The sequence below is a fragment of the Myotis myotis genome, unplaced genomic scaffold (assembly GCF_014108235.1).
Source record: "Myotis myotis isolate mMyoMyo1 unplaced genomic scaffold, mMyoMyo1.p scaffold_m19_p_8, whole genome shotgun sequence".
Taxonomy (NCBI): Eukaryota; Metazoa; Chordata; class Mammalia; order Chiroptera; family Vespertilionidae; genus Myotis; species Myotis myotis.
This window is the reverse complement of record NW_023416390.1, coordinates 39,784,855-39,799,467: the sequence shown is the minus strand read 5'-3', so window position 1 is coordinate 39,799,467 and position 14,613 is coordinate 39,784,855. Positions and strand designations below refer to the sequence as shown.

General features: G+C 43.2%; 1 protein-coding gene and 1 non-coding gene across 3 annotated transcripts in view; one reads left to right on the top strand and one right to left on the bottom strand.

Annotated features, from left to right (window-relative positions):
• The window catches only part of ZNF385B (zinc finger protein 385B), a 365,265-nt gene that overhangs the window by 338,884 nt on the left and 11,768 nt on the right, over window positions 1–14,613 (bottom strand). For both annotated transcript variants that reach the window (XM_036320795.1, XM_036320791.1), the window contains exon 2: window positions 3,327–3,465. The gene's annotated coding sequence lies outside the window, so the exon portion shown is untranslated. The remainder of the gene's footprint in view (window positions 1–3,326; window positions 3,466–14,613) is intronic.
• Window positions 9,113–9,310, top strand: LOC118662366. Its single transcript, XR_004969737.1, has one exon. It is a non-coding gene; the product is annotated as a U2 spliceosomal RNA (small nuclear RNA).

Genomic DNA, 14,613 nt, shown 5'->3' with positions numbered 1-14,613 from the left:
ACTTAAAAAATAATGTGCATTTTCAGAGGTTTTGCATTATGATTAGCATTTTACCAATTTTAATACTACTTCAGAATTACAGCTAAAATTTCAAATGTTAAATACACCCACAGTGTATTTATTAAATCTTTAAAAAATATAAATCTCCAATATTTTCTGTTCAAGTCCTAGGGTACAAAAGAATGCTTCTCTCTGTGAATACAGAGGTGAACAAGGTGAGAATTGGTGAGTTATACATATCAAGTTTCCAAAGCTATGCCTGTTTCTAAAGCCTCTTTCCAACATGACACACATTTCTCTCTGTGTCCAACTATAGGAGGTAAAAAAAGAAAAAGAAAACAACCCAACCAAACAAACAAAAAAGAGCTTGAGCACTACATACAGCAGTCAAGAGATTTCTTGGATCTTTCCTAATCTTATGTCTTGAACATGAACTACTGATCACAACACTGACACTTCAGTATATGAAAAACCAGAAAAACTACACAGGAAATCCTGTCTGTACAACAGATTTGTCTTTTTATCCCTCATACCAAAATCTTCATGCACATGGAGTGCCTCACTTGTAATGACATGGAAAGTGTGGTTAATTTCGTTTGCTACTCTTCGTCCTAATATCGCTACTATAATACATAGGGCACCATTCCCTCTACAGATCCAAAGAAAATGCTTACTGTATTGCCATTTCCAAAAGAAGATTCCTTAGGAAAAGGAAAGCACAGGGATATAAAGCTTTATATAGATAGATATATAAATATCTAGATGGCTAAATCTACAAGCAAAAAATAGCGAATGAGAACACCGGAAGCTTCACGCTATCTCTGGTCTGCCCTATTTGAGCACTATTCACTCTGTCTTAAAAGAGAATCAGTAAATTTTTTTTACATGGGTAGAATGCTAGAATCACAGAAATGAAATTAAGTTATATAAAACTACCTTTAAAATATATTTTTTCACTTAAAAATGAGTATGAACCAATAATAAATAGGCTAAGACCTAAATATCAGTTATTATTGTAAAAAAAAAAAATGGCATGTTGCTGTCCCTTTCAAAAGTCAACACTGAAGCCCTTAACCATCTAGAGGAGAAAAACTATCGAGATTTGGCATTCCTACCTGGATTCTTTCGGATAACTCTTCCCCTGAAGAAGATTCATGCCTGAATCTATAAGACAACTCCTGAGCTGTAGTCAGCTAATGGCCTCTTACTTATACTTTAAAATTCTTTGGAGACATATTAAAGAACAGCTTCAAACACTCTGGTCACTGAACCATCCCATAATTCCTGGGTCTGTTGCTCCCATTAACCTCCCAACACACCTAACCCCATGGACCTTACCAGAGAAAACTGTGTGCAGATGAAGTCCTTCCCATCACCCAAACCAACCCAGAGCTCCCACCCATTAATCTTCATGGAAAATCATTAGTCAATGAAATGGAAAATTTTCCAGCCAATAGGTCACAAAATAAAATGGCCTTTCTTGACCAGTGAATAAATATCCTTATGCACCATTACTTTTAAATTGAATATTCAATTTAGGGTACCATTTGAAATGATGTGAAGTAAAACACAAAAATGGACATCTTGTGACATGTCCCTGTGTAATTCAACTCTTTATCATGTAAATCTTTACCATTCACAGACATTCAAAAATCAAAGTGTTTCAGATGGCTAACTATATCAGTCCGGGTCCCAGCGAGAAAGAAGTCCACCATTCAATTTGGAAATATTAGAAGAGGATTTATGTTTAAAGGACTATTTACACGCATATAGTCAGGGTATACAGGAGCCACAAGGATACTCAGGAACCAGGGGTTGGAGCAGAGGGAAGGGCAGTTACTGAACCTGGAAAGGAGAAGAGACCATAGAGGAGGCCACCTTGAGAGGAACAGTGACCAGCAGGGGACACAGCCAGTCTACGGTGCCCTTCTAGGGGGAACTGGGGATATATACTCTGATCTCACTCTCCTGCCTTCGTCCTATCTCCTGTCAGCATTTTCCATTAACCAAAACCAACTACAAGGCAGAGGCCAAGGGATTCTTTAGATTCAGTCCGTGCAGGGCAGCCTTCCAGAGCAGAGAACTGATTGAACAAGGGTGAGAGTGGATCTAGAGGGGCAGACAAAAGACATCCATATGGGCAGAGCAGACCACACACACTCCCATTCTAAGATTAAATTACAGATATATGTATAAATCCTAGAGAATAAAGGCATTCACACAATGCAGGAATAGATGCAAGTCCCCTAGAACAGCCTGTCTTGTTCCCCAGAGTCCTTAAAAGGCACAGAAGCACTGGCAGTGCAAGGCAACATCTCATTGAGTAAGAGCTGCTCATTCTGGCGACACAAAGTTAAATCCATATTCAGGAAGATTTTGACATAATGTTCTATGAACACTATGCAAAGGAGTTTGGGTTGTCTTTGCACAAAACTGAATCACAGAAGTTCTTTGATCAGAGCAATGCCATGATTACATCTTTGTTCAGAAAGATTTCTATGGTGGCATCGAGGTGTTCAGATTAGAAGAGGAAAAGAATGAAATCTAGGAGACCATTTAGAAAGCCATTACAACAATCCTGGAGAGAGATAAATTCAGTATTGTCATTCTGTGGCTTATACTTTTAAAAACCCCTGGTGCCTAATATTTTGTGATATATAAGGCCAAACACAAAATTTGTTCCTTCCATTTTGAAGTTTCTATATTCTCTCACTGATTCGTTTTGCTTCTTTACCTCCCAGGACCAATCATTCATTGAGTCCTAGTGAGTCTAACTTCTACCTTTCCTCTTATTTCTGCCAGTGCTTTGATAAAGGCCACATTTATAGCATAGACCAGCATTTCCCAAATTATGTGCAAACTCTTCTGGGGGATTCCATGAAAAACACAAGACTTCTGGACAAATATTTTGGGAAAGTCCTGGGATAAACACATTTGAATCATTTGCTTATATGGCTTATGAATTCCTAGAGAGGGGTTCCTTCTTTCACAAAAAATCTGGTGACATCTCCATACACAGCGGTATAACTCAAAATATAGATAGCAAAATGCTGGCGTGGACAAACTATGGTTGTCCCAGCATTTCTGTAAAACTTCAGTTAGGCGGCTGACATTTTTATATTTATTGCCCCCAGGAAAGAGATTACATAGCGCAAAGCAAGGAAAAAGGTAATCAATTCTTGCAGTTTGAGTTTCAAACATTAAGGGAGCTCATGGGCAACAGACTCTGAAGAACATGAGTAAGAGCAAAGCTTCCTACATTTAGACTAGATAAAAGGAAGGGAGAGGGAAATAGACAAAGGGTAAGTGAGAGAGTTTCAACTTACGTGGGTACCTGAAAAGGGGACCCAGGTCCCAGCCCCTTTACCAGCTCTGTGCTGAGCCATGATGGAGGGAGAGGTAACAGAAACTCCAGAAGATTTGGTGGAGCTAAGGGAATCTGTGCCTTCCTGGGAAGATGGAGCCCTGAGAAAAAAACAAGACTGTAAATAAAATGGCTAAAATATAATTTCATATCTATGTTGGGATTTTTCAACCTCAGTACTATTAACATTTGGGTCCCAATAATTCTTTGTTGTAGAGACTGCCCTGCGCATTGTAGGATGTTTATCAGCATCCCTGGCTTCTATCTACTAGACGACAGTAACATAATTGCCACCCCCAACTGGGACAACCAAAAATGTTTCTAGATATTGCCAAATGTCCCGGGAGGTAAAATTCCAGTTGAGAACCACTGGTCTGGGTAGATAGAGTCCTGTCTCAAAGAGTTTCTACCAGGTGCAGTATAGGTTGTGAGTACCTAAATGAATCATTCTGGAGGATCCAAAGCATGGACAATGTACTAGAACATGAATAAAGAAAAATAAATGCAATGGCAATGGATGCTAGAGAGGACTGATCATTCCCAAGGACAAAATAGTGTACTCCCCCAGATGCCTCCACATTATAGCTGTGCTGGTTAAGACCAGAGATACTGAAGCATCCTAGGAGGCAAGCTATCTAAGTTCAAATCCCAGATCTAACCATTAAGAGCTTTTTGACTTTGACAAATCACTCAACTTTCTGAGACTCAGTTTCCTTGTCTGCAAGATGAAGTTAAGAGCATATACCATATAGGGTTACTATAGCAATTAAATGTGTTAAAATTTGTGAACTTCCTGCTCTTTACAATAAAGTTTTGAATGAGTGGTGCTTCTTACCATGTTTATAAACATGTCCTGGAATTAAATCCAAGTCAGAGAAGAGTGTGACCCTGGATTGTAACTAAATGTCTACCATCAAATCCAATGAGGCTCACAGTAGAAACTGAAATTCATAGTTGGTCTCTGCATCCAGTCTAAATTCTCTGTTTCCACCCTTCAATGTATCTTCATACCACCATTGGTCATCATATTAAACTTCCAATCTAATCAGACAATGGGTTTCCCATTACCCATAGCTATGGTCACAGAGAGATGCTTCAATAATTCAAGGCTGTGTGGAGGACAGTATGGCATGAGGATCCAATGGGTTTCTGTAGGAGATTTTATATAAAAATTCTATGTGCTCCTAAGATATGTTTGAAACTCATTGGCCTACTAGATGAAGATTCCACCAGATGGCAGCCAAGGCCACCCATGAGTAGCCCTTCCCCATCCAGCCAGCTGCTCATCAACACAACCCCATGATCCATCAGGAGACAGTCACTGGTACACAGTACATGTGCCATTAACTTCATAGTTTAGCACATGCTGTTTCATTTGCTTGGAATATGTTTCTCTATCCTACAGAGGGGATCTTTTGCTGTGAAACATGCTCAGATTTGCATGTTTGAAAGAAATGCATGACAGGAGGACTTTTGAGACTTTGGTACTGGGTCAGGGGCAGGGGGCTGCTTCATGTGCTGTAGGACTCTTAACCAAGGCCAGGGGTCCCTATGGAAAACGCACAGCTTCTCTAGATGATCACATTCCCCCACCAAGTTCTGCCCCAGCACTGGGGCACTCCAAAGCAGCAGACCATTGGAGCAACTAACCTTATAAAATCAACCTCTTTTTCTGTTCTTTCATATTTCCTTGCTTCCCCTTCACATAAGTCCCTGCTATTCTTTCCTCCCAGGATACAGTCCCCTCAAGGGGCCTTCAAAACACCAAAGCCAACCTCATTTCTAATATATAGGCAACTTCTGCTTTCATCTCTACAATGCAACTCTCCCCTGAGGCACACGGAGCACAGAGGCCTGGCTGCCTGATGCAAAGGGCAAGGAAACACACATCTAGAGTGAAACACCACTGTGTCACAGTGAATCAGCATTCCACCTGTGTGTGCATCTCAGTGGTCACAACTTCTTTCTTTATACTTTTCTAAAATAAGTTTAGAATAGTTTTTTGGTCAGAAAAATATACTATTAAAAGAAAAGTCCAATTGGTACATACATCTATGTTGCAACACCATCATTCAAGTTAAACTGTAACATAGGTAGATGACAAAAAGCAGTGCCTTGCCCAGTAGCTGCCTTCTCCCTTTTGCAATCCTTCAACCTGTTCACTTGGTGATGAAAAATACTATTACCTCGGAGGGTCCCCACTCATTGCCTTCATTCGTGCAGTTCAATGCCACAACCCATCAGATCACCTCCTCCTCTGTCCCGTTTGGCAGCCAGTCTCAGGACTGCTGCTGGTTTCCCATCTGTCAAACCCAATCTATCTTCAACACAGAAGCAGGGCCTGGAGAGTGGACTGAGCAAAGACAACGAAGGCACACTGGGTTCACCCTCGATTTGACTGACTTTGAAAGGAGAAGGAGTGCTAATAACATGGAAAAGTCTCTAGCAGGGACTTGCTTCCTGGCTTTGCAAGAGTTTGGCTAGAAGTGGGCTTCCAGCCTGGGAGATAACAACCCCATACAGTCAACAGCTTTTGTCGTTTTCCCAGCTACAAGGATTTCTTTAACCCTAGCAGAGGGAAGCAAGGTAGCATCCATTTTGAACAATTCTGTATAGCATGGCCATACTTCTTGTGATAGCAGATTGGTCCAAAGAAGATACCTAATACAAGCTAACCAATTAGATAGAATGGTATATGCCTGCATAGCCTCCTGGGAAATGGAAACCAATGAAATTGCCTCTCCCATTTCCTAGTTGTAATCTAAGGTAAGGCATTTAACCTTGCTTGGTCTATTTCTTCATATGTAGAAAGAACAGTTGAACTAAAGATGTATAAATTTTCTTTTTGCTCTTATATTATGGTTTTTATGATGAAGGTCGGTTGTAGAGTCAGTAAGGCCTGGGTTCAAAATCATGGTGTGTCAGTCACTAGTCTTATAACCAAAAAAAGTTCCTCAGCTTCTTAAGTATCAGTTTCATCATTGCAAAACTGAGATGATAATAGTACCTACCTTGTTATTAAATGGCATAATACATGCTAAGTGTTTAAAACACAACCACACAGTGAAGCAGCTTATGCCCTCTAGTTACTATTGTTATTGTTGATATTTCTATATGAAACATAATTTATATTTTTTAAAAGGAAAAACACCAACCAAGGTGAAAAACACCATAACTATTCAGACAAATGAACTTTTGAATAAGATCCAATCATTTGGCTCAACATTAGTGCAAAGAGCTGTGGAGAAGAAGAACAAACAGTCAATATTACTCTCCAGACATGAACATGTACAAGATGTTTAATTATGACCCAAGAAAAAAAGGTAACACTATTTGTCTCCAGCTCTATCACAGAACTTAAATAAAAATTTAATAACAAATGGTACTCCAAATACAAACAGCATTAGGTAAAATCATAACTCTCTAACGATTGATAAAGTTTATAAGCTACTCAACTTGGAGAACCATGCTGAAGAATTATCTTTTCCATTGTCTTTCTTTGTAAACTTGTCTTGATGACATATACAATATCAATGTAGCTGGAATATTCCTTCCTTCTTATGTCAAAAGCATAATGCTCACTAATGCAACACTATATAAGATTGGTTATCTCAGATCCAATTGATTTTCTCACTCCAAAAATGACCCTAACACCCCTAAAGGTGGTAATGTTTTAAAATTCTCAGAATAAACTAGATTGTCTATTGAGAATATTTTTCTCTACATAAATGGTACACTCCAGCAGCAACTTATTGACACAGATTTACTTATATATGTAGCCTTATCCCAGTTGAGGTCTTTGGTGAATCACATGATCTGACAGGGTACAATGCAATGAATTGAAAAAAGGTAAAAGAATATAAGACAAGTAAGTGAGAAAAAATAATACCAAAAGAACCAGTGCTGCATAATGTGGTGGAACATAATGACAGCCTGGAGAGATGGAAAATCTCAGCAGTAGATGAGCTGCAGTTGAAGAAGGAAGTTGACCCACGGTACTTCAGCCAGAAAATAATGTCATTCCACCTGTAAAACTGAAAGCAAGTGCCACAGAAATCAACAGGGACAGGAATCAAAGATAAAGTCATCATACAAAGGGCATGTTGCATCTGCCTCTCACATAAAAACTGCATGGATCACATGCATCACATATTTCACATGTAAAGATTGGCACTCTTATTCCATTTTCTGCGCTCGTATGTGCAAAGCAACATGTGCACAAATGACCCTTTCAGATGGTCACATCAGGGAACTGGCAAGAGTTTCCCTATTTGGGGGATCACAGGGACTCTGAAGGAATGTAAGGACTAAGTCATCCATTATCATTTAATTTACAACTTGATATCAGATGCCCTAGAATCCAGAGTATGTTTAGGTGGTCCTAAATATCTCTGGACAAAATAAATCAGTCATCTGTCCCATTCAGTTATGTTGGCACTATCAAGAGTTGTCATGTTGTGTGGCTGGCAGGACTGCTTCAAAGCCAACTGGTTCTTTTGCAAGATGATGAAAGAAAAAGGGAACATGTAAAATATTCTCTACTTAGGCAATATTATCTCCACTAACATACTTGCATATGGTAGTGACTGAATGCATACTTTTAGTTGACTGTGCAAAATCAACTTCTTGGAGAAGTTAATGACTATCAGGTTAGTAATTAAAGCATATTTATATCCCATACTTGGTGTTATTCAGTTACTTTTATAATTACACTAGAGGCCAGGTGCACAAAATTCGTGCACTGGGGGCGGGTGTCCCTCAGCCCAGCCTGTACTCTCTCCAATCTGGGACTCCTCAAGGGACGTCCAACTGCCGGATGTCTCTGCGGGATCGGGCCTAAACCAGCAATCGGACATCCCTCTCACAATCCGGGACTGCTGGCTCCCAAATGCTCGCTTGCCTGCCTGCCTGATTGCCCCTAACAGCTTCTGCCTGCCAGCCTGATCAATCCCTAACCACTCCCCTGCCGGCCTGATTGACACCTAATTGCTCCCCTGCTGGCCCGATCGCCCCCAACTGCCCTCCCCTGCTGGCCCAGTTGCCCCTAACTGCCCTCTCCTACCTGCCCGGTCACCCCCAACTGCCCTCCCCTGCAGACCTGGTCCCCCCCAACTGCCCTCCCCTGCTGGCCTGGTCGCCTCCAACTGCCCTCCCCTGCTGGCCTGGTCGCCCCCAACTGCCCTCCCCTGCTGGCCTGGTCGCCCCCAACTGCCCTCCCCTGCTGGCCTGGTTGCCCCCAACTGCCCTCCCCTGCTGGCCTGGTTGCCCCCAACTGCCCTCCCCTGCAGGCCTGGTCCCCCCCAACTGCCCTCCCTCCCCTGCAGGCCCAGTCACCCCCAACTGCCCTCCCGTGCTGGCCTGGTCTGCCCTCCCCTGCCAGCCATCTTGTGGTGGCCATCTTGTGCGAGGGCATGACAGTCAATTTGCATATTACCTCTTTATTATATAGGAGGATTTTAAAGCCATATTCTTTTAAAACATCTAGAATGACTATTTTCAGAATTTGGACATTAGGGTGTCCACCAACTTCAGCATCCTGAAGTCATTTCAGAAACAGAAGCATTCTAATCACTCAGATGTCTAATCAGATATGTTGCCCCCTTGTCCTGTTCAAGTGGGATTTGGATGACATAGGTGGTCATATTAGAAGGCTGTTTACCCAGAAATGAACTTATAAAGCCTTTAGCTGACATAAGCATTCCCTATCCTGCTCATCGATTGATTTGTGTGGCTCTAAATAAACCCTCAATCGCTTCTCGGCCTTTTGGCTAAGATCAAGTGTAGTATCTGTTCTTATCAGTTTAATAACCCCTCAAAATATTTTGAAGGGGGGAGTAACGCTCTGTTTTATTTCACCTATAAAGTCCAGGAAGCTGTCCTGAGTCACCTCAGGCATGTTTCCCTTTACAGATCAGCCTCTCAGTGAGCCGAAAGGGCTGGCCGTGTGCTGAAAACAGAGAGGAACTTTTAGCGGAGAGTGATGGCTCCACCTCATTACTGTCCTCAGACTTCAATGTGCACATGCAACACCTCGAGGTTTAAAATGGAGATTCAGATTCAGCAGGTCTGAGGCAAGGCCCGAGATTCTGCATTCCTAACAAGCATCCAAGTGACGCTGATGCTGCCATTTGGTGCACCGACTTTGGGAGCTAGGAACCCCCTCCTTGGGGAGCCCCCAGTCCTGCTCTGCCACTACTGGGCTGTGCCACTCTGGGCTCATTAGGTAACTTCTCAGTGCTTTATTTTCCTCTGTAAAACATGGTAAGGCATGGAGGCTCTTAACAAATTCAGGGAGTTGGAAATAATGTGAATGAGTAAATTCAGATGAAAGCATTTTAAAAAAATTAAAGGAGCTACTCAGTTAAGAGTCTTTAAAATCACTGAAGGACATAAAGATAACTCTTTCCCTGAAACCAGCAAACTAGATGCCATTGCTTCTGCTGCCAGTTTTGTGTGGCACTGAGCACACTATTCTTACATTCTCCATCAAACTGCTGCTCTAGGTGCCTGCCCCCTGGCCAAGCTGCAGCTGATCACCTGGCTTCTACGCAAAGTAATTTCTGAGTGGCCGCTGGTCTACACTCTGTGGGGTAGCACAATCCTCTTGATAACTCTCCTTCCAAAGACCCAGGTTCCATTGACATAATCTCAAGACAATAATTATTGAATTAATTGTAGGAAGGATGAGAGGACAATTTTCCATGCCTCCATAATTCATAATTTATAGAATTTTCTCTCTTAAAATTCACATACTGATGCTTATTTTGCACATGATGGTGAGAATCAGTAAAAATAAATTCCTTCCCCACTCTAGCCAGTGTGGCTCAGTAGGTAGAGTGTCAGCCTGCAGACTGAAGGGTCTAGGTCTGAGTTCAATTCTGGTCAAGGGCACATGCCTGGTTTGTGGGCTCGATCCCCAGTAGAGAGCATGCAGGAAGCAGGCAGTCAATGATTCTCTCTCATCATTGATGTTTCTATCTCTCTCTCCCTTTCCCTTCCCCTCTGAAATCAATAAAAATATATTTTTAAAAAATAAATAAAATAAAAATAAGTTCCTTCCCCCATATTATAAAAATAATTAAGTTTGGTGATAGGCATGCAAATAACGCATTTAACTTCCAGTGCAGTTGAGTAGGACTGACTTTACTCCACCTTGGAGAATATTTTCCTAAACTCTTCTTTATTCCCAAGCTCCTGGAGAGTCACCTGGAGCCATTCTTGGTGAAGTGTCAGCAGACGGTGGCAATGCTATTGGACCAAAGCAATGCTGAAGCAGAGGAAAGGGTAGAAAGCCACAGGAGCGACAAAGAAGCATTCCTCATGGGAGGGACTGGAACACAGAGCCATGTGGCTTCAGTAGCAGGTCACTCCTCTGACCCCTCAGAGGAGACACAGGAGAGAATAACGGAAATATTGGGTCACAGAGGTACTCCAGAGATGCTGCTGTCTTCATCCATTTTAAACAGAACATATATTTTCAAGTATAAGACAACAAATAGGCCACCCTGTAACTAGAGTAACTGCTGGCCACATGATTAGGAACAGCTTGGATCCAGGGTCCTTGATGGCATCTGGCTCTAGAAAGAAGCATGGAAGCAGAAGAGCATGCCAGGAGCCGAGATCTGGACCAAGGAGGAGATATTGCACATGAAGGGAGCCAGCCAGGATGCAGACTGATTAGCTGTAAAAAAAAAAAAAGTGGTCATGGATATCAAGCAAAGGATGAATTATGGAGTTGTGTGGAGAGAAATGGGCTCGGGGCAGATTTATTATGCTCCATTTCCACTCTGCTAGCAGGCTGCACAGAGTCTCAGGAGGTGCAGATCTACTCAGGATGGAAATTTCACATCCAGGGACGCTATCTCAGATAATCTAATTTGGTGAGATGAGAAAATCATATCTCATAAAACTATCATCCCCTTTCGAAAGCCCATATAAAAGTTCACAGGCTGTTGAGGCATCTAGCCATAGCATGAGCTTCTGTTATAAGCCATATGGAAACAATGGACTTACAGATAAAATTATTTTCATAAGAAATGCTACTCACTTGGTATGTGCAGTGTGTTCTTTACAACCTGAACTTCATACATTTTTATAAGGTGTTTGTTTATTGTCAGGCTCAGGAGCTGCTGTGTCACCATTGCTCAGTCACAGCTTTTTCAGAGAAAGGAATCTTAATCTGTGTGTGATACATTATATAGTACTAGAGGCTGGTGCACAAAATTAGTGTACAGATGGGGTCCCTAGGCCTGGCCGGCGATCAGGCCCGATCAGGTTTCCCGCCTCCCTGCCTCCCTGCTTCCTCCTTCCCTGGTTCCCTCAGTGCCCAGCCACCACCACTGGTTGCCTGCCATGTTCTGTGCAGCCCTCTGGTGATCAGCGCACCTCATAGCAAGCAATCAAACTTCCAGTCTCCCAGTTGAACTCACGAGGGGGCAATTTGCATATTAGCCTTTTATTATATAGGGCTAGAGGCCTGGTGCCAAAAATTTGTGCACTTCAGGGGGTCCCTCAGCCTGGTCTATGCCCTCTTGCAGTGGGACTCCTCGGAAGATGTCCATCTGCTGGCTTAGGCCTGCTCCCTCGGGGATTGGGCCTAAGCTGGCAGTCAGACATCCCTCTGGCAGCCCGGCAGCCTTTGGGGGATGTCCACTTGCCAGCGGGGAGCAGGCCTAAACTGCAGTCGGACATTCTTAGTGCTGCTGAGGAGGCAGGAGAGGCTCCCACCACCACCGCTGTACTGGCAGCCATCAGCCTGGCTTGTGGCTGAGCAGAGCTCCCCTTGTGGGAGCACACTGACCACCAGGGGGCAGCTCCTGCATTGAGCGTCTGCACCCTGGTGGTCAGTGTGTGTCATAGTGACCAGTCATTCCCAGTCGTTCTGCTGTTAGGGTCAGTTTGCATATTACCCTTTTTTTATATAGGATAGAGGCCTGGTACATGGGTGAGGGCTGGCTGGTTTGCCCTGAAGGGTGTCCCGGATCAGGGTGAGGGTCCCCACTGGGGTGCCTGGCCAGCCTGGGTGAGGGGCTGATGGCTGTTTTCAGGCTGGCCACACCCCCTTTAGGGTGGGGGGTCCCCACTGGGGTGCCTGACCAGTCTGGGTGAGGGGCTGAGGGCCATTTTCAGGCTTGCCAAGCCCCCTGGCGACAGAACCTCCCAGCCTCTCCTTTTTTTCTTTTCTTTTTTTTAATTCTGGAACTTATTTACCTTCTATAATTGAAACTTTGTAGCCTTGAGAAAAGCTCAGAGTTGGCCAGGGCAGGTGGGAGGGAAGCCTCCTGCTCACTCTAGCTCTGTGGCCACAGCCGGCTGAAAGCAGGTATCTGGGGTTCATTTACCTTCTATAATTGAAACTTTGTTGCTTTGAGTGGAGCTCAGAGCCCGACACAGCAAGCGGGAAGCTTGGCTTCCTCCATCATTGGGGCAACCAAGCCTCCTGCTTGCTACAGCTCCATGGCTGCTGGCCGCCATCTTGGTTGGGTTAATTTGCATATACGTGCTCTGACTGGCTGGTGGGCGTAGCTTAAGGCATAGCAAAGGTACAGTCAATTTGCATGTTTGTCTTTTATTAGTGTAGATTAAGATAGATGACCCTACACTTACTTCTAGTGTCTCCTCCATAACATTCTGTGCAAATGTTAAAATAAATATATTCCCAATCACTGAAATGGTTTGCCCTTTTGGCCACTGTACATGTAGGAGCAGAATGCCTCCCAGGGAGATAATATAGGAAATAGCAATGTCAGACGTTGTGGATCTTCTCAAGAAAAAATTACCTGTTTTCTTATGTCTTCCCCTTCCTACTGCCACTCCTCAAATTATTTTATCAATAATGCCAAGAACGGAACAGGTTGTAGTGATCAGCCAAGTTGAGCTTCTACTCAGTGTTGGAATTCCTTCCGTCTTGTTTCTGGTGGCTGATCTTCTCATGTCACATACTTGCACTTGAAGCACCATGAAACTTCAAGGCCATTACTGGATGCTTTGAATCAGTAGAAAGCTCTCTCTTTTATCTAGTTGAAATCTGCCTCCCTAAGATCCCATCCACTGAATCTGGTCATGCCTGTTGGAACTTCAAACAGGTGAATCTACTTCTTTGTCCACATGTCATCCCTTCACGTTCTTGCAGGCAGCTGCCATGTCTGTTCAAAGTCATCTTATCTGGCACCAGATGGTGAGACACGTGCCTTGACCTGTTGCTAAAGGCGGTTAAGAAATGACAGCACGGGGGCCGGAAGCTTGTGTCTTTCTTCATTCTGGGCCGCTTATAGTGGCATCAACCAGTGCTGAAATCATGCCCCTAGTGCACACTTTCTCATGGTCAGAATAAGACTTAACAGAAACGAAGAAGTGGGCTAGACTGAGAGGACTTTGAAGTGCTACAACCTACCCAACTAAGAACAGCCCCAGAGGCTATTACAAATCCGTCCTGTGGAAGGCCTCTCAAACAAGCACCATTATTAGCCCTCTGATGCTAATAGTTCAGATGATGTCTTTTAAATTATTTCCTAATGTTTTAAAAACTTGCCATGTGACCAGTAATTTTCTTTTGAGAAGATCCACAAGGTCTGACATTGCTATCTCCCATATTATCTCCTATATGCATAATTCACTCTCTCATTTAATTTGATTGGTGACACTTTTCAGGTAGGTATACCTTTTTTTTATCCTCACCTGAGGATATTTTCACTGATATTATTTTATTTTTTTAAAATATATTTTATTGATTTTTTTACAGAGATAGAGAGTTAGAAACATCAGTGAGAGAGAAACATCGATCAGCTGCCTCCTGCACACCTCCTACTGGGGATGTGGCCGCAACCAAGGTACATGCCCTTGACCGGAATCGAACCTGGGACCTTTCTGTCCGCAGGCCGACGCTCTAGCCACTGAGCCAAACCAGTTAGGGCTATTTTCATTGATTTTAAAAAGAGGAAATGGAAGATAGAATGTGAGAGACAGAGAGAAACATCAATTGGTTGCCTCCCATACCCCGCTTGACCAGAAATCAAACCTAGAACCTAGGTATGTGCCCTGACCGAGAATTGAACCTGTAACCTTTTGGTGTACAGGACGATGCTCCAACCCACTGAGCCACACCAGCCAGGGCAAGTAGGTATACCTGTTTGCCAATCACCCACCTTCACCCACACCTGCTCCCTTCAGTTACCAGTGAGCTTTCCTTATAGTTGAGAAAAGGAGTTGACATTGAGGAGGGCTGAGTCAGGCTGAATGTAGAATTCTGT